General features: G+C 40.6%; 1 long non-coding RNA gene across 1 annotated transcript in view; it reads right to left on the bottom strand.

The window, feature by feature from the left end:
• LOC134346991 (uncharacterized) overlaps positions 1-21528 on the bottom strand; it is a 136644-nt gene that overhangs the window by 114090 nt on the left and 1026 nt on the right. The window lies entirely within an intron of this gene.

Raw genomic sequence — 21528 nt, 5'->3', positions numbered from 1 at the left:
AGACTTGGTATGTCAACAAGTACACTCTAAAACTTATTTTGATGTACCGTAGAGAGCATTCTAACAAGCTGCATCACTGTCTGGTTTGGGCGAGCTACCGCACAGGACCAAAAGAAGCTACAGAAGGTTGTAAACGTAGTCAGCTCCATCTTGGGGAATAACCTACAAAGTACCCTGGACATCTTCAAGGAGCGGTGTCTCAGAAAGGCACTGTCCATTATTAAGGACCTCTAGCACCCAGGGAATGCCCTTTTCTCACTATTACCATCAGGTAGGAAGTACAGAATCCTGAAGGCACACACTCAGTGATTCAGGAACAGCTTCTTCCACTCTGCCATCCAATTCCTAAATGGACATTGAACCCTTGGATACTACCTCACTTTTTTTAGTACATAGTTTTTCTGTTTTTTACACAATTTTTAATCTATTCAATATATGTATACTGTATAAAGTATACTGAATAAGATTTACTTATTTATTATTATTATTATTAATATTCTATATTAGGTTTTGCATTGAACTGCTGCTACTAAGTTAACAAGCTTCACGTCACATGCCAGTGATAATAAACCTGATTCTGATTCTGATTCTGCTGTCTCTGTCCTTATTATCCTTGGTGACAGAGGATATGAATTTCAGATCTGCTGTTGGATTAGCTTAGTTGAGTAGCTGGATTGAATTTTACAGCTGATTCTCACTGCAACCACAGTCCAAAGGTGATGGATGGTTTAATGCTCAGCATTATAAAGATGCAAATCAAACAGACTAAATGGTGTTAAACTTTCTGAGTACTGTTGGAGCAGAGCCTCCAGTGAAATGGAGAATCTTCATTCATGCTCCTCCTTCTGGAAAGTAGAAAAATCTTCAGGCTAAAAAGATGCAGGATATACAGCCCCTGAACTGCTCCTGTAGTTATGGGATAGACATATGTTCCTGTTGAGTTTATGGTCAATGGTGTCTTCTGTTACGTACCCTGTAACTGGGTTGCCAAACCAGCAGAAATGGACCACTAGTTGGAGTCTGGATTACTAGAGACTATTAAAGTTTTATTAAAGAAATAAGTAACACCGTACTCTAATCGTAAGGATATAAATGCAACAGGTTAGCAATGATAAAACACACATGTACACAGATTTAGGGTAATAGGAATCAACCAAGCTCTATCGCAGTCTAGGGGTAAAATGATCAGTCTTAAGTGATGCAGAGTTCAGTTCAGCTTAGTGCAGTTCGCGGTAATCGCTGTTGTGCCGTTGGAGAGAGCGAGAGAGAGAGAGAGAGAGAGAGAGGGAATGCAAATTTGATTCAAGCAGACCTTTGACGTTCTTCGCAGTTGGCTTTCGGGCGGACCCTTTTATGCCTTCTATCCCACTGTGATCACCGACTGTGACCCCTCCGTTCCGGATACAACCGTTCTTCCGTGGTGAACCCGGCACCCAGGCAAGGATGGACACACACACCAGGTTCCCACCGATCGTACCTTTGCACCCTGTGCATCTATGGTCGGTTCCCGTGAACCGGACCTCCAAACTCTCACCAACTTGTGGGGGCACACCGCTCTTCCAGGGTCTCGTTATCTCGTGATCTCATAGTGTGTGTCATGCCTTAGCGAACCTATTCTTTTTATTCCCCTGCTGGGGTATCGCCTGTCCATCAAACTTCAAACAGTTCAGGTTCAAAGCAACTGGTCTGTCAATATTCTGAATTGTGTTTCTTTTCCGTTATCTCTCTCCTCTCTGATTAACATTTTGAACGTTTTCCATTTGTCTCCCTTATCTCTCTCATTAGCATCAATCGTCTGATAACTTGGTTTGTTGTCACACTTCCAAGAGGTTATCGGGGGATTCCGTGATGATAGTACCATTGAATATCAATGAGCACAAGAGATCCTGCAGGTGCTAGAAATCCAGTACAATGCACACAAAATGCTGTAGGGACTCAGCAGCATTGTTGGAAATGAATAAACAGTCAATATTTTGGGCTAAAACCCTTCATCAGGACTATCGTTATAATAGAAAGTTATTAGTGAAGAACCTTTTCTTAAGTTGGACAATTCACTATTACTTTTTGCTTACTTAAGGCTTTGAACAATGGAAAAGAGTTTTGAATCGAAGAGTGTATATCAATGTTTCCCTTTAACAACAATGAATAAATCAAAACATGGTAGAGGAGCAAGTAGAGCTTTGGTATCCTGCAGTGAGTAACTCATATTTTGGCACCCCAAATGCCTCCCAACATTCATGACCCAAGCAGCTGAATAGAAGCTATTGATTAGAGTTCAGTTTATCATACACCATTGGGAAGATGATCTATGAGATGTAAAGGCTTCCTTGCAAGAATGCTTGTCAGACTTGACAAACAACTGGACTACTGCTCTCCTCCCATTCCAATCACTGCGGACTATTGGCACAGAGACAGGCAAGGCAACTGGACTGAGATTAGTCATTCAGGCCTAGTGCATTTTGAAGACATAGTCAATGTGTCACTGTATTTTGAGCAAATGTCAGTCCAACTCTGAGTCACAAGACAGTAAATGTAGAAAAAAGATTTTGCGTCTTACGATTTCAAGTAATTTGTACTTTTAAAAGAAAACAGTCTGAGCAGAAGTAAGTGCATTAATAGGTAAATCAGGCACCAAAGTCACCAACTCAATTTATAGCCAACAAATATTCCAGCATCTGCAGAATCACTCGTTGTTTTTTAATTTATTACTATATCTCCATATCATTAAACTTACCATCTGTATTTCATTATTTCATATCTACATGATGATTTCTGTCATTATCACCTCATTTTCATTAGATACTCATTAAAAAATATTGAGAGAAACGGATTCGCAGACACTAAGGTTTTTCATTTCTCCCATTTTTTACGATGTTAAAACAGCCCAGGTCTTCTTTTTAGTTTAGTTGATTAATTCTGTTTAGACTAGTTTTTTTAGGGGGAGGGTTATTATATATTTTTTTCCTTTTTCATGATTTTTGTCTAGATATTTCTCTTTGTTCTGTATTATTCATTAGTATCCTATATGATTGGGAGTTTTGTCAATTATGCTTTTTTTGGTTTTATAATTACTCATGTTAATTATAACAATGTATTCCCAATAACTTTGTACTACTATTATGTTATGTTTATATTTTATGAAACTAATAAAAAGATTGAAAAAGAAAGAAAAAATATCCAAAAATATTTTTTCCAAGCAAAAAAGACTGGCATTAATATATAAACGTAGCTGATGCCATGACCACAGGAAAAAGCACGGTAAATTAGACCCAGTGAAAGTCAACATTAACAGGCAGAAAAGCTAGCAAGCCTATTGTAAATGGCAGTATCCTAACACTGCAATTGAATTGAATTATATTGAGTGTATTTCTTACATCCTTCACATACATGAGGACAAAAAATCTTAATGTTACGTTTCCTTCTAAGTGTGCAATGTGCAATCATAATAATTTATAATAAATAAAACAGTCAATGTAACATAGAAATACACTCAAATCAACGTGAGTAAATCAATCTGATGGCCTGGTGGAAGAAGCTGTCCTGGAGCCTGTTGGTCCTGGCTTTTACGCTGTGGTACCACTTTCTGGCTGGTAGCATCTGGAATAGATTGTGGTTGGGGTGACTCAGGTCCCCAATGATCCTTCAGGCCCTTTTTACACACCTGTCCTTGTAAATGTCCCGAATCATAAGAAGATCAGTATTACAGATATGTTGGGCTGTTCGAAGCTCTCTCTGCAGAATCCTGTGATTAAGGGAGGTACAGTCAGGATGCTCTCAATTATGCCCCTGTAAAAAGTCCTTAGGATTCTGGGGCTCACACCAAACTTCCTCAACTGTCTGAGGTGAAAGAGGTGCTGTTGTGCCTTTTTCACCACACAGCTGGTGTATACAGACCACGTGAGATCCTTGGTGATGTGGATGCCGAGGAATTTAAAGCTGTTTACCCTCTCATCCCCAGATCCATTGATGTCACAGCGGTTAGTCCATCTCCATTCATCCTGTAATCCATGACCAGCTCCTTTGTTTTTGCAACATTGAGGAAGAGGTTGTTTTCTTGACACCACTGTATCAGAGAGATGACTTCTCCCCTGTAGGCCACCTCATTATTGTTTGAGATTAGGCCAATCAATGTAGTGTCGTCAGCAAATTTAATTAGCAGATTAGAGCTGTGGGTGGCAACACAGTCATGGGTATCCAGAAAGTAAAGGAGGGGACAGTACACAACCCTGAGGGGCTCCAGTATTGAGAGTCAGATGGGTGGAGGTGAGGGAGCCCACTCTTACCACCTAACAGCGATATGACAGGAAGTCCAGGATCCAGCTGCACAAGGCAGTGTCAAGGCCGAGGTCTCTGAGCTTCCTGCCGAGCCTGGATGGAATTATGGTCTTGAATGCTGAACGGTAGTCCAAGGACAGCTTTCTCACATAGGCATCCTTCTTCTCCAGATGAGTAAGGACTATATGTAGAGCTGTGGCTATTGCGTTGTCTGTTAATCGGTTGTGCCGGTAGCTGAATTGTAGGGGGTCCAGTTTGGGTGGTATCAAGCTGCAGATGTAATCCTTGAACAGCCTTTCAAAGCATTTGCTTATTATTGAGGTGAGTGTGACAGGACGCTAGTCTTTCAGGGATGTCACCTTGGTCTTTTTTGGTACAGAGACAGTGGTGGATAATTTGAAGCAGGAGGGCGCTCTACACTGGGAAAGGGAGAGATTAAAAATGTCAGTAAACACACCTGCAATTTGCGCTGTGCACATCCTGTGTACTTGCCCTGGGATGCCACCCGGTCCCGCAGCCTTGCAACTGTCCGTTCGTTGGAAACATCTGCATACCTCAGCCTAAGAGATGACCAAGTTGCAGGTTGTAGCGGTGGCTTTCCTCGGAGGCTCAGAGTTAGCAACATCAAACCCAGCGTAAAAGTGATTGAACTCATCTGGGAGAGAGGCCGTGATGTTGGCGGCACCACAACGTTTGGCTTTGAAGTCTGCGATGGTATGCAGCCCTCGCCACAAATTACTTGTGCTATTCGTTGTGAATCTTGACTCGATATTGTCCCTATATTGTTGTTTTGCTGCCTTGATAGCTTTGTGCAGATCGTAGGTGCTTTTCTTGAGCTCCTGCTGATTGCCGGCAATGTGAGCTCTATGTCACGTGGCAAGTGCTGTTCGCAAGGAACTACTGATCTAGGGTTTCTGGTTCGGGAAGACCCTGACCTACCTCTGTGGGGCAACATCATCGATGCACTGCTGGATAAAGCATGTGACTCCATCCGTGAACTCAGAGACATCCTCATCATGAAAGACATCATGAAAAGCAGTCCAGCAGCATGGGGACCGATTGGTCGGTCCAACAGTGGATAGTTTTAACTATGGCCTCCTCTTGTTTCAGCTTCTGCCTGTATGTCGGCAAAAGCAGGATGAAGAGTGATCTGATTTTACAAAAACTGCATGAAGGAGAGCTCTGTAAACATTGCAGAAGGGATTGTAACAGTGATCAAGTGTGTTATCTCCATGAGTGCTCACCTGGATGTGCTGACAAATCTTCGGATAGACTTTCATCAACGACCCTCAATTAAAGTTACCGGTGACAATGAAGGCAGCTTCTGGGTGTGCAATCTCCAGCATGTCGATGGCTTTGTACAATTCCTTGAGAGCCAGATGAGTATCAGCCTGTGGTGAAATGTACACTGCTGTGAGGATAGCAACTGTGAACCCCCTAGGCAACCAGTAGGGTCTGCTCAGCAGTTCCAGTTATTCCAGGTCTGGGGAACAAAAGGATTTGAGGGCATGCACATTCTGGGGTAGCACCAAGCATTGCTGACCATGAAGCACACCCCTCCTCCTTTACCCTTCCCAGAGAGGTTTTTAGACCTATCTGCCTGGAACAATGAGAAACCAAAGGGCTCAATGGCATGATCCGAGATCTCCTCCATCAGCCAGGTCTCCACAAAGCACAAAACTTCACACTCCTTTGTTTTCCGCTGGTAGGGGATTCTAGCTCTCAGTTCACACAGCTTGTTGTCCAGGGACTGAACGTTAGCCACGAGTATGCTAGGGAGCGGCGGCCGATTAGCATGCTGTCTCAACCTCACCAGGAGGCCGGCCCTTCTCCCTCGCCTCCAGCACTTCTTCCGAGGTAGTGGTGGTGTAAGAGGTGAGTCTTCCATGGATCGTGCAGGCAGGGTTTCCCAGTGTAGGAAAAGCGGCACATAATGAGTAAAGGCCGTTGTTCCGATGTTCAGAAGGGTCAGTCTATTGCATCTGATGTGACTTTCAGCTACTTGAACAGAAAATGCTAACAAAATTGTAGAAATTAGTGGTATACTGTAGATTTGGAATAGAGCTCGCAACACGGCCACCATACGCAGCACCATCTTGAAAATATTGAGAATGAGACAAATGAGCAGACAGCTTATTTCCTGATGATTGGATTGAGGAATAAATATTAACTGGTCCTCCAGGTGGAATAACTCCATCCCTCTAATAATGTTGTGTAATATTTATTTACTTTTGAGGCTGGAGAGAAGGTCTTGGTTTAACATTTCATATGAAAGGTAGTACCTCTCTCAGTTTAGCATGTACTGGGATGTCAGTTATGATATTCTGCTGAAGTATATACAACGGAACTTGAACTCATTAACTTCAGATACGCCCCTTGGTTGTTTTGTAATTTTTACTAAAGTTTTTGAGAAATGGAAGAATTGCCACTTCCTGCATATGTTTACATGTTATCTACTCTCAGATATCCAGGGGTCTGTTTAGTGTTGGTCATTGTGCATTAGTTAGCTCAGATACATCAGATATCAACTCTCCTTTGACTATTCAGCAGCAGCATTTCCTAAAAAGAAAGGTACCAATTAAATAAAGTGACAGAATACTCTCTGAATATGCCGTCTTTGGTACCTTGGGGCTTATCTTTGTTGTTTTATATGCTCATTTATATCTCATCTTGTCCATTTTTGCACATTTCCTGCCTTATTTTGTCTTATAATAAGACATCTAAGACAATAATAAATTAAAGAACAGTGCTCAATTAACTTTGTTACATTCCCTATCATCTGACACTCTGCTCTTCTCGTATCTACAGGCCTATCACCAATTATCATCAAATTGCTTATAAAGTAAAGAAGAGCAATATAATTTGTATCCGTTCTTGACAGCATGAGCAATTTACTAATTCCTAAAATCTATTCATCATTTTACTTTATTTCAGACACTCCTCTTCAATCATTGGAGAACTGGTGCAGTGATGCAGACTTCTGAAGAGATAAATCATTACATAGAAACACTATCCTTACTTTGTGGCTCAGTCAAACCAATCATTAATGAAATGTTGCATATGTATGACCACGTACTTTTGAAAAGGACAATTATTTTGTCTGGAACACAGCCTTTGGATTCCCAGATCAGGGTGGAGTTGTCCTCAATTGCTTACAAATCCAGAGCAGCATCTGGCCAAGGTTAACTTTTTAGTAAAAGCTTTTGAATAATTAGTACTTATGTTTGCTGAATCCTTTCTGATTCAGTTCAAGAGGCCCTACTTAACCAAAGAATGCATCATTAGAAGATACTGCTGAATTTTCACTAATGCATTTATATAACTTTTATTTCTTGTCCTGTAGTCTGCAGGTTAGAATGCTGGATTGTAATACTAACTCATCAACTAGCTTTAGTGTAATTAAATATTGACAGCGGAGAATGGTGTAGTGTCTCAATTATTTAGTCAGCTCTAATACAAGCCACCAAGGATAGCGGTCTGCACTGTTTTTCAGTTGGCAATGGACCTTAATGATAACCAAGGTATTGTAAATGGCAATTGAGAATATTGAGTCGTGGTGAGCAAGATGTTGAGACATGGTGAACTAGGAGGGAGAGACAAGAGAGACACATAGAGAGAGCGAGAAAGAGAGGAGAAGTGAAGAAAGAGGAGAGAGAGAGAAAAGAAGATAGTTGAATGGTTGATCTTTCATTGATCCTGATATAGTTACTATTCTATAGATTTGTTGAATGTGCCCACAGGAAAATGAACCACAGGTTTGTCTATAGTGACATACAAATATTTGATAGTAACATTTACTTTGAACTTTGTGAGATGTAGATATCAGTTGTCCTACAGTGGAGTGTTAAAATCATTCTCGATACAGCTAACAGTCAAAGGACGGAATACGACCATGGAACTGGAGCCCTACACAGTTATGAGAAAAATCAATATCATTGGAACAAAGGGAAGCTTGCTGTTATTGCATGTTTAAAACTAATTTGTTTTTTTTTTCTTGAATAGGCTTTTGGAATATGTTTGCAATGTATCAGTAGTTGAATATAAAAAAAATGCTATTAATCAAGGCATGTCATATTAATTACACAATAAATAAAACATTAATTAATTGGACACAATAACCACAAGTGCCAGAAAAAGAAATGACATTGTGCAAAGTGGTTGGATTTTGTTTGCATACATTTTAATATTAAATTCTTGGACACAGTTCAGCAGATGATGTGATAAGGCAACACAATGTTACAGATGGTAGAGCTATTGCTTCACAACTTCAACATCTCAGGTTCAATCCTGACCTCTGGTACCGTCTGTGCAGAGTTTACACACATGGGATCAGGTGGTCTTCCAGTTGTATTCCACATCCCATAAAATGTGGAGGTTAGGAAATGCCAATCTAAATTACCCTGTAGATGGGTATTAGGAAAATCAGGCAAGAGCTAGTCTATGTGAGACAGAGTGAAATGCAGGGAAATAAATGGGAGAATAGGGATGATGCAGCTTGTCTAAAAGCTAGCATAGCCTCAATGGACTGAATGGCCTGCTTCTATGTTGTTTTGAAATATGCAATTCCCAGTCTATCTTGTCCTATTCTAATATTCCGAAATGAGTTTGCATGGTAGACACAAGGCCAGGGAGAATACAAACTCTTCTTGATTCCGAGGATACTTTTTGTCAAACTTCGGAGACTGGTGACTGGAGTTTATTTTGAAATATTAAAACTTAATAAGACTCAGCCTTTCCTCTGTGCATCTTTATTTATTTGGTGCACACAGGTTGCAGCCTACTCCACTACTTCATATTTGTTTCTATTCACATTCCTCCTCGCTGTTGTTTTGACTGTGTGTGGATTGTACAGAGGATCTATAGAGTGCCTAAAGAATTCAATTGAACTTATGAGTTGTCAGCTTGGATCAGATTTTAAGAGGAAATCAAATAGTGTGTGTCAGAATGTAACAGCTGAGTTTAAGAGACTTCCGTGCATTGAATAAATAAGGCACTGGACTACGGCATTTTCAAACATGCAGAAATCGACTTTGGCTACAATCAATGATTTAATATTTTATATGAATTAATTAAAACCATACTCAACATGCTAGCATTAATTATGATTGAATGCCAAATGATCCTCCTTATAAATTTTCAGAAGAATGATAATTCTGGTCAGACTTATTTTAAAAATAAATTCTAGATGTGATACATGTATTTGCTAATCAAACATCATAAGATATTTTGTGCAATTAACGTCACTAATAACGTCTTTAATATAGTTAATAAGAATGTTTAGGAGAAGACATATTTTATAATAATATCAAAATACAACATTTCAATATGATTTTGTTATATCTCACTTTGTTTACAAAGAACTGTTAATTAGATATGAACAACAGGAATTCTGCAGATGCTGGAAATTCAAGCAACACACATCAAAGTTGCTGGTGAACGCAGCAGGCCAAGCAGCATCTGTAGGAAGAGGTGCAGTCGACGTTTCAGGCCGAGACCCTTCGTCAGGACTAACTCACTTACCTTCACGAAGGGTCTCGGCCTGAAACGTCGACTGCACCTCTTCCTACAGATGCTGCTTGGCCTGCTGCGTTCACCAGCAACTTTGATGTGTGTTAATTAGATATGAATATAGCTTCAAATAATAAGGCATGAAATTAAGCTACCTAGCGATAATTAAAAAGTGGGAAATAAAAGTAGTAAAATAGTATTGTTGAAATTTAATTTAATGCATAAATAAGTCATAATTTTACAAATATTTTATTAGAATATGTAATATATTAATAAACAATGATATCTTAAAGAATCCTTAGGAAAATATAAATAGATTGAGAAATATTAAGTTAACTAACTGGTGAACTAAAGAGTTGATCAATGAAATGCACCTTACGGATGATCTGAAAGGAAAGGTTATTTAGAGGAAAGAGGTTTAGCAAATCAATTATTCCACAAGACTATAAAACCGTAAGATATAGGAGTAGAATTAGGCCAATTGGCCCATCGAGTCTCCTCTGTCATTTCATCACAGTTGATACATTTTCCCTCACAGACTTAATCTCCTGCCTTCTCCCTGCATCCTTTCACAATCTGACCAGTCAAGAATTTATCAATCTCTGCTTTAAAGATACGTAAAGACTTGGCCTCCACATCCACTTGTGACAACAAATTCCACAGATTCAACATTCGCTGGCTAAAGAAATTCCTCCTCATCTCTATTCAAAAAGGACTCCCCTCTATTCTCAGGCTGTGTCTTCTGGTCCTAGACTCTCCCAGATAAGGAAACATCCTCTCCACATCCACTCTAACAAGGCTTTTCAACATTTGATAGGCTTAAATTAGATTACCCCTCATTCTTCTGAATTCTTCTAAATACAGGCCAAGAGTCATCAAACACACTTCATATGAAAATCCATTCAATTCTGGAATAATTTTTGTAAACCTCCTTTCAGCCCTCTTCAGTGTCAGCACATCCTTCCTTTCGAAGGGGCCCAAAACTGCTGACTATACTTCAAGTAGGGCCTCACCAGCGCTTTATCAAACCGTAACGTTACATCCTTGCTTTTATATTCTGGTCTTCTTGAAATGAATGCTAAAGTCGCATTTGCCTTCCTCCCCACGGACTCAACCCACAAATTAACCTTTAGGGAATCCTGCACGAGGACTCCCAAGCCCTTTTATACATCAGATTTTTATATTTTTTCTCCATTTAAGAAAATAGTCTACCCTTTTACTTCTTCTACTAAAGTGCATGACCATACACTTCCAGACACAGTATTCCATCAGCCATTTCTTTGCCCATTCTCTTAATACATTTAAGTCTTTCTGTAGCCTCTGTACTTCCTCAAAGCTCCCTGTCCCTCCACCTATCTGTGTGTTATTTCAAACTTTACAACAAAGCCATCAATTCCGTCAACCAAATCATTGACATATAATGTAAAAAAAAATCAGGACCCCTGTGGAAACTATTAGTTACTGATAGCCAATGAGAAAAGGCTTCCTTTATTCCCACCCCTTGCCTCCTGCCAATGAGCCACTGCTTTATCCATTCTGGTATCTTTCCTGTAATACCATGGGCTCTTAACTTGCTAAGCAGCCTCATTCATGGCACCTTGTCAAAGGCCTTCTGAAAATTTAAGTACACAACATCCACTGGTACTTCTTTGTCTATCCTGCTTGTTATTTCATTAAAAAAAATCCAACAGATTTGTCAGGCAAGATTTTCCTTTGAGGAAACCATGCTGACTATGGCCTATTTTATCATGTGCATTCAAGTACCCTGAGACCTCATCCTTAATAATCGACAGCACAATCTTCCCAACCACTGAGATTAGACTAACTGGCCGATAATTTCCTTTCTTCTGCCTTTCTCCTTTTTTGAAGAGTGGAGTGACATTTGCAATTTTCTTGTCTTCTGGAACCATTCCAGAATCTAGTGATTCTTGAAAGATCATTACTAATGCCTCCATAATCTCTTCAGTAACCTCTTACAGAGCACTGGGGTGTACAGCATCTGGTCCAGGTGACTTATATACCTTCAGATGTTTCATTTTCCCAAGAACCTTCTCCATAGTAATAGCAACTTCACACACTTCTGATCCTTGACACTCTTGAACTTCCACCATAGTGCTGGTGTCTTCCATAGTGGACCAAGTTATTGGTTAGACACACAGGGGAGGCAGAGCGTTAACTGATACAGGATTGCCTGTGAATATGTAAAGCACTCTCATTGACTGAATGTTTACTCTAATACCGGTCACTTTTGAAAAGTTTTAAGTGTTGTTTAGAATGAATTTTTGTCATTTTTAAAAATTTCAATAAAGAATTGAATGACCATGTTGTAACAAATCAGTTTTATGTGGGTTAGCATTATATAGGAGTCTGAGTGAATATTTATTTTGAATTACTTTCACTGCAGTCTGCAGTATGTAAATTTCCTCTTAACAACAGCCTATGAAATTGCTTCAGATAACACCAGATCTCACGGTCAACAGTTACATGTAGAACAGTTAAGCACAGTGTCTTTAAGGGTCATTACCATGACCAGAAGCGCAACAGGAGAGGCAGGATTCAAACAAGGCTGAAATGCTGAGAGATGAGTCCTCCTCTACCCACCATCTTGTTGACGGATGTGCAGTCACTAGAAAGTAATATTGACCATCTCTGGGCAAGGCTGCTGTACCGTAGGTAGATGAGGCTGATCTCAATTGTTTGCTGCATTGAGACTTGTCTATCAGCAGACATGCCAGACATGGTGGTCAGACCAGAAGGTTTTACGATTTTCAGAATGGATCAAGCCGCGAACTCTGGTAAGGAAAAAGGAGACACCATGTGCTTTTAGTCAATTTTCTTTGGTGTTCAGATGTGGGGGTAATGTCGATCTCTTGTTCCCCTGACAAAGAACACTCGCAAAAGTGCATGATGTTGTCGGCAGGCAAGAAACAACCCATCCCAATGGTTTTCAAATTATAGTCAGCAATTTTAACCAGGCCTGTTTGAAGAAAGCTCTGCCCAATTATCATCAGCATGTAACCTCACCAATTTGTTCCATTTTTCACCCATAGTGTCTGGAAAATGGCCTGCAGCTTCCAGTGAGGATTGTACATCTAAGGTGCCTAGGAAATGCATTAGCATGGATGTGAAACTGCAAGTGATACAGTTTTTGGAAGCTGGTGAGTGTCAGGTTGATGTTGGTGCCTCTTTAATATTGGCTACATCGATGATCAGAACAATTGTAAAAACTGCAGACAAGATAAAAGCTTATGTAACAATGCCCTCTATGTTATCATCAATGAAGGTGACTCGTTCAAGAAGCCATTTTCATGAAAAAGTGGAAAATAGACTAAATATATGGGTGGATGACCAAATCCAATGAAACATGCCCCTAAGCCAGCTGATAGTAACGGAAAAGGCAAGAAGCATCTTCAGTCAGAAGAAGAACGTATGTCAGTAACATTCACAGCCAGCAGAGGTTGGTCTGATAGATTTAAACAGAGCAGTATCCTCCATAGCATATGCATCCCGGTGAAGCAGCTAGTGCAGACAGCAAAGCAGCCCAGGATTTTCCTGCAACACTGAAGCCCATAGTCGAAAATGATGATTATCCTCCCGAGCTTGTCTTCAATGTAGATGAAATGGGCTTATTTTGGAAAAGAATGCCTTCTCATGGTGAGAGCTGTAATAATGAAGAGCTTTGAGAATTGGCAGAGCAACACATCCTGGGTGAAGCTGAGGACCCGGATGGAGAATAGGAAACACCAGCAAGAAACCTCTCTGCAAAATTCCTCAGCATCACCACGATCAGACAAATCATGGACCAGTTAATCAATAGTGACCCTGACTAGGAATGAAGCAATAAGGCAAAGAGAGGTGTTCTCAACATGATTTGCTGCTACTGAGAACTGCTTCATGAGAGGAAACAATGAAAGGCAGTCAACTCTTGATGCCTACTTGAAGAAGAAGCCAAAGTTAGAGGAGGACCTACAACCTGGACCCTCCTCTGAGATATAACCACCACCCACTTCCCTCCACTGCTACTGCGATGTGTTGCTGCTCCACTGATATACAGATTAGGCCTATTTGTGAGCTTATCATTCCATGAACTATTATATATATATAAAATAACATATCATATATGTCAAGTTTGATCCTTTCATCAGGCACACAAGTCCATTTACATAATGTTACAATGACCCCGCAGAGCACCGATTTGCATAGCGCTGATTTAAATAGCATCCCACCTCTAAGGAAGGCATCCTCAGCAATAAGCGAGGTCTGAGTGTATTTAAGAGCTTCCCAATCCTCTAAGATCCCATTACTATTTGCTGTATTATATATCCTCTCTTTGGCTTGTTACATACCTCAAGGAGATCTTGTGACTTTCTTGTGAGAATGATGTAATTGTCCTTTGGAGGTCACCTGATGCAATTTTCCCGCCGATGTGAAGTCACGTGATGACATGTTCACCACGGGTATAAAAGGGAAGACCCCTGGTGACGCAATTAGTTTTCCAGTTAGAACGTCAATGAGATACGCTGCTTAGTTGCATTATGTCACAGTTTTGATTTTAAATGGAGTTTTATGTTCTAATGTAAGGTACAGAAGTCTGAGCCGGCAGTTTGACAATCCCTGCCGGGTTTGTTAATGTATCTTTTCAGTAACATTGGAGAGTGAAGACAGGACCCTGAAGGAGACATTGGACGGGTTTGAAAGGGATCGACCATTATTGAATTCGTTCAAGAAAGAGTGATCGGCATGAGATAGTCTCTGCTAAAAGTGGCAGAAAGGCTGTGCAAGATCTATTCTACGGAGGAGGAAGGTCAGTGCCTTTAAAACTCTTTTATTTCCATCGTTGTGAATCATGTGGATGACGCAGGATCCGACTGGGAGTGGCAGTGACATCGTGTCTTCGAGGAATTTGTTACTTCATGAAAGTCTCTCCTAATTGACTATATAAATCTCTTGGACTTTAAAATTTCCCATTCGAAGAACTGTGTTTGAATTTATCACTTTAAGAACTGGTTTCGCATTTATCGCTTTGAGAACTAGTACTGAGTAACGGTTTACTGAATGGCCGCATACCCATTTACTTCCGGTTAGGGTTTTCATTTTTTTTTCATTGTTTATCAGGGTTTAATAAAGATTTGTTTGTTTATAAATCCTGACTCGATATATTCATTGTTGCCGATCACGTGACAGGCTTTTATGTTGGATTTGACTTTCCTTCTTCGCTATGCATGTGCCATCTTGCCTTTAGAATTCTTCTTCTTTGTCATCTATATATCCTGTGCCTTCTGAATTGCTTTCAGAAATTCCAGCCATTACTGCTTTGCCATCATCCCTGCCAGTGTTCCTTTCCAATCAATTTTGTTAACTCCTCTCTCATGCCTATGTAATTCTTTTACTCTACTACAATACTGATACATCTGACTTTAGCTTCTCCTTCTCAAATTGCAGGGTGAATTCTATCATATTATGATCATTTCCCCAATGGGTTCATTTACCTTAAGCTCTCTAATCAATTGCGGTTCATTGCACAACAACCAATCCAGAGTAGCTGACCCCTAAGTGGGCTCAACCATAATCTACTCTAAAATGACATCTCTTAGGCATTTTAGAAATTCCTCCTCTTGGGATACAGCACTAACCTGATTTTTCCAATCTACCTGCATATTCTAACTACTCGGACATTGCTCTTTTCGCATGCATTTTCTAACTCCCATTGTAATTTGTTAACTACATCCTTACTGCTATTTGGGAGTATTATATAATTCTCAAAAGGGTCTTTTTACCCTTGCAGTTCCTTTGTTCTAATCACAATGATCCCATACCTTCTGGCCCTATGTCACCTCTTTCTAATGTTTTGATTCCATTTTTTATCAACAGAACCACACCAGATGTCTCCCTACCTGCCTGTTCTTTTGATACAATAGGTATCTTTGAACGTTAATCTCCCAGCTATAATCTCCTTTCAGCCATGATTCAGTGATGCCCACAACATCATAAATGCCAATCCATATCTGTGCTGAAAGTTCATCTATCTTATTTCGTACATTGCATGCATTCAAATACAACACCATCAGTCCTATATTCAACCTTTTCAATTTTGTCCACATTTTACACTGCAGCTCATCCTGTTGACTGCAATTTTGCCCAATCACCAGCCCTTCCGCACTACACATTGCCCCTGTTTGTAAACCAACAACTTCATCTTCAGCATGATCACTTTGGTTCACATACTGTTGCCAAATTAGTTTAGACACTCCCGAATAACTCTAGTCAACCTGCCCACAAGGATATTAGTCCCCGTTTGGTTCAGGTGTAACCCATCTCTTTTGTACAGGTCGTACCTTACTCAGAAGAGATCCCAATGATCCAACAATCTGAATCGCTGCCCCCAGCAACAATTCCTCAGTTACACATTCACTTCCAATTCACATATTCTTGCCCTCACTGGTGCATGGCATAGGCAGCAATCCAGAGATTACTACACAGGAGATCCAGTTTTTCAGCTTTCTACCTAACTCTATAAAATTCCTCTTCAGGACCTCCTCACCCTGTCTATCTACGTCATTTGTGCCAATATGTATCAAGACTCCTGGCTGCTCACCCTCTCCCTTGAGAATTTCATGGACCAGATCCAAGACTACACTGGCCATGGCACCTGGGTGGCAACATCTTATCTGGGTGTCTCTATTGTGCCCGCAGAATCTCATCTCTGTTCCTCTGACTATGAATTCTCCTATCACCTCTTCACCTCTTTGCTTTTCTGGGCCACAGCACCAGACTCTGTGCCAGAGTCCCAGTCACCGTGGCTCCCCCTGGTAGGTCATGCCCCTCAACAATATCTAAAGTGGTATACTTATTATTGAGGGGAACGGTCAAAGGGGTACTCTGCACTGCCTGTGTACTTCCCTTCCTTCTCCTGACAATCACCCAGTTATCTGTCTCCTGCAACCTAGGGGTGACTACCTCGCTGTAGCTCCTATCTGTCACCTCCTCATTCTCCCGTATGAGCTGAAGGTTATTGAGGTACAGCTCCAGTTCCTTAATGTGGTCTCTCAGCAGCAGCAGCTCGGTGCCAATATAATTTTCTGGGAAACTGGAGGTCTCCCAGAATTCCCACATCTGACATACTGTACAAAACGATGTCCTTGGAGCTATTCTCACTACACTATCATGCCCTAACTGATGAGCAATGAACAATTAAAAGCAAAACGAGAGAGATTTACCATATACTTCACCTCGCTCAAGTCTGATGAGCCAAAGCCACTCTAAATACTGGCCCAAGAATGACCCTCCACTTGAACTTGCGATATTTTTATTTACCCTTTCTTATGAATCCCACTTGGTGATTGATTGCGGTGAAACTCCAATATTTTATAATCATACAATGCCCACAAAATATAAAATGGAAGATATCACACTAAAGGAAGAGGGAACTATTAATTGAAATATTGGTGTATTGGTTATAGAGTATTCTTATAACTAATGGAAAGCATAGAGTAAAGAAGTATAGATTTGTATAGGTTAAGAGAGTCAGCCCCAGATTTCCTTCTGCAGAGAAGGGTGAGGCACTTAACAGAATTCCTCTTAAGCTTGGAAGGATACCAACCATGAAACAATAGGCACACACCTGTACCAGATATTCAGAGGTGGAACTAAGTCCTTGATCACATTGTATTTAACAGACTGCTTTTGACGCCAGATGTGGTGTCACAGACCCCGTGACGGGGATAAAGAACCAGCAGAAATAGAAAACACTTTGGAGTCTCATATTGCTATAAACTACTAATATTTATTAGTAACTACGCAATACAGTAATATAAATGTAGATAAATCAAACAAGTTAGCAATGATTATATATATAAGAAAGTGTGGAATAGAAATATGCATGAAAAAAACAAGCTTCTTTAAGTCTCGGGGTAAAAAGATATAGTCTTACGATGTTGAGTAAAGTTCAGTTCAGTTTAGTTTGTGGTATTTAGTTGAGTAGTGATGGAGAGAGAGAGAGAGAGAGTGAGTTGAGGGTTCAGATGAGCTGATGCTGTTGATCTCGTCGTCCTCCGAAATCCTTTACAAGTCACTGACTGTGACTTTAACCGGGGGGACCGCTCTTCTGTGGTGGAGCTATCACCCAGGTGAGGGTGGACACATAGACAACTCCCCACCAGTCAACCCCTTCTCCTCAAACTGGAATAGCAACTTGGATTAATCCACCTGATCGATCCTCCAAAACTCACTTTCTCTGCGGGTGCAACAATGCTCACTCAGTGTCCAGAACATGTGTCCTGAGGTCTGTATCATCTGACCTCCCATTTATTTCACCAGGCTGAGCATCACCTGTCATTCAAAGAGTCCCTCCCTCCTTTGTCTGTAAAGGAGTACAAGCAGGCAACAAGTCCTTGAAAGTAACATCAACAATGTGCTGAAAATCATAACATTGAGTGTCCAATAATTAACACTGCCTTCGGTCACCATAGCAACTTTCGAGCTGCTCGGTGCTGTCTCTAACTCCAAACTCAGTAAAAATCCAAAGTTACTTCCAATGCCTTAAAGTGACTGTCCAACTGTTCATATCAGTGGTAAATAACTCTGTCTCTCTCTCCTTTCCAAACAAACCATCAATGATAAATGTCTCTCTCCAAACAGTTAATAGGGGTACTCCTGGATCCCCTCACACTCCCCTTGCTCAGGGAAAAAAAATTATCGAAGACGATGGTTTTTTAAATGTCCATTACAGGGTTTTAAACAATATAGGGAAAAAACCATCAGATGACAAAGCAAAAATGGTTACAGTTTTCAACTTAACATTTGGATAACTAATCAGCTATAACATTGTCAGTACCTTTCACATGTTTGATTATTAAGTCACCTTCCTGCAATGCTAGACTCCAATTTAAAAACCTCCTATTTTTATCCTTCATCTTAGTTAGAAACATCAACGGATTATAACCCATGTAAACCATAAGTGGTCTCTGAGCAACGGAAAGTTTTGAGGTCTCTGATCATAGGCCTCAAAATATTGTAAAGCCAGAATAAGTGCTAGCAATTCCTTTTCGACAGTTGAATAATTTTTCTGGTGTACATTAAATTTCTTTGAGAAATAAGCTACTGGATGTTCAATGTCATGCACTCCCTCTGTAACAGTACTGCCCCAGCAGCTTCATCACTAACACCTGTTGTTATAGAAAATGGCTTTGAAAAGTCAGGTGCTTTGAGCACAGGATGATAACACAGGATGGTTTTCAAATGTTCAAATGCCTCCTGGCAAAGGTCACTCCATTCAAACCTTTCACTCTTCCCTAGGAGCTTTGTTAGGGGGAGAGTGATGTCAGCAAAGTTCTTCCATAATTTTCTATAATACCCAACAATTCCTAAAACCCTTCTTAAAGCTTTCTTGTCAGGCAGAACAGGAACTTCAGCAATAGCTTGAGCCTTGGCCTGTACAGGAGACATTTGGCCTTGGCCCACCACATAACCCAGATACGTGACTGTGGCATGGCCAAAGTCACTTTTAGCAAGGTCACCGTAAGATTGGCCTTGGAAAGTCTGTCAAACCGTTTCTCTACAGCTGCAATATGCTCTTCCCACGTGTCATTCCAGACCACTAAATCATTGATATAAACCCCTGTGCTTTCTAATCCTCCAATCACAGAACTGATTATCCTTTGAAATGTTTCTAGAGCATTCTTCATCCCGAAGCGTAAAACATTGTATTCATACAGTCTAGACGGTCTCACAAATGTTGATATCTCTTTAACCCTCTCTGTTAAAGGAACACCCCAGTATCCTTTTAACAAGTCAATCTTAATAAGGTATTTAGCCTTCCCCACTCTATCAATACCGTCATCCATTCTCTTTATTTGTTCTTTCTTGTTTCTAATTCCTTCTTCAACCATTTTACTTTTCTCAAAGTTCACTCTGTGAAGATACCGTTTCAAAACATCAATTAGTCCTTGTACTTGTTTTTTCGGCTTTGGGTCCAACTGGTGGACCTTATCAGTAATATTTTTCAAAACAATGGAATTCTGACATCTTGATTCAGTGAGAAAACATGTTTTTCCATTCCATTATCAGATTTCACGATTCCATTTTGTTCTAAGACAATTCTCCCAGCTGCAATTTCAGTAAACAAGTGTCTTATTTTGACTCAACCATTTTGTAAACTTTCCTTAGAAAAGTCACAAAGCTTACTAATTCCCTTCCAGAATTCTCTGAGTAGGGTCAAAGGTCCTTTTGGCCTGTAACTGAACACAGGTTCCAACAAATTACCCTTCACTGCCTTCTGAATCGAATCTCCACCAATAAGTAAAAGGAGAGGAACCCCCTCGTTCCAATTTTCCTCATTTCTCACACAATGATGTCCACCTAAAGGCATACTGTAAGCCATGTTTAAAATTTCAGCCTTGTAACCTTTCAAAACCACCACATGACTTGCAGACACAGTGGCTGGTCTCCACCTCCTCGTCAACACCACATCTTTAAGGTAACATCCCACTGACTTTCTCTGAACCTCCTGTCCTGTGAGAGCCATCTCCCTTAAAACCACCATTCCAGAATCTCACTCCTGTTCCTCGATACATTCCTTTCTCAACAAAGACAAACCTTTCTTATACACCTTACTCTTATCAATTGTACTACCCTCTAAGTCCTGCTGAAATCTAGAAGGTAGAAAAGTCTCTGACACATCATAATTTAAACCTCTGGTTTTCCTATCACAGGTCTCAATAGCAACTTTGCTCATTAGCTGAATTGCTGAAACACTCTTATCTTGGAGAGCTGTCAACATGCCTCCATTGTTTATTAAACTCAGTACCATCATCAGGCTGATGAGAATACGAAAGAGACCAAATAAACTACCTATCTCATTACGACCTATACTTCGACTTGTATCCATGGCAACCTCCACTCCAAAACCACAATAATTTTTCTGAACAACAGCATGACCTTGCAGATGCTTACTTCCAAATGTCCACACAAAATCCAACAAACTAGCACATCCTGCCTCAGCAGGCCTTTGTCCTGCAAGCAGGGTCAAAGGTCGCGCAACCAATCCAACATTTTCCAGCACTTTATCCAAAAGTCCAGGAACAGCACTTTCCCATTATTTTCAACAACACTGAACTCACCAGGGTCCACTTCATGACTGACTTTTAAAACACGGTCTACTACAAATGACTGAGAATCCTCACATTCCACTGGTACCAAGGTTAACCCCTTACTCACTGAACCAAGTCCATCTGACACAAAAGGACTGCATTCCCTTTCAACCAAGTCAGCCACCTCAGACTTCAACCGAGCCTCAACATGAGGTTCAGAATCCTGTGAACTCACAGGTACTTCAACAACCTGAACACATTCAATCGGAACAACTGCCTCTTCTGGGCTGTCATCACTTGTCCCAGTTTCAAATTCAAGGTCATCTCGAACCTCCCATCTATTCTCTGACAAACTCCTTTCTGGAATAAACTCACCCTCATGGGTTAAAACTTCTTCGTCTGCTTTCTCAACAGACCCCTGCAGGGTAGGGGCATCCTCTGCCACTGGGTGTGCCCTTACCTCATCAGGAACATAACTTTTAAATTCATCACACAAAACTAGCCCTTCCGAGCTGTAAGAATCATCAGAGTCCGACACTAAACCTCTTTGCTGCAACCTCTCCCTTTTAAACTGTCACTGCCTTTCTGCCACGTGATCTTCACGTTGCCACTTCTCCCTCTCGAGCTGTCTCTGTCTTTCTGCCTCTTCTCTCTGTTT

The sequence above is a fragment of the Mobula hypostoma genome, chromosome 5 (genome assembly GCF_963921235.1).
Source record: "Mobula hypostoma chromosome 5, sMobHyp1.1, whole genome shotgun sequence".
Classification (NCBI taxonomy): Eukaryota; Metazoa; Chordata; class Chondrichthyes; order Myliobatiformes; family Myliobatidae; genus Mobula; species Mobula hypostoma.
The sequence above is the reverse complement of the archived record's forward strand: the minus strand, read 5'-3'. Positions and strand labels throughout refer to the sequence as shown.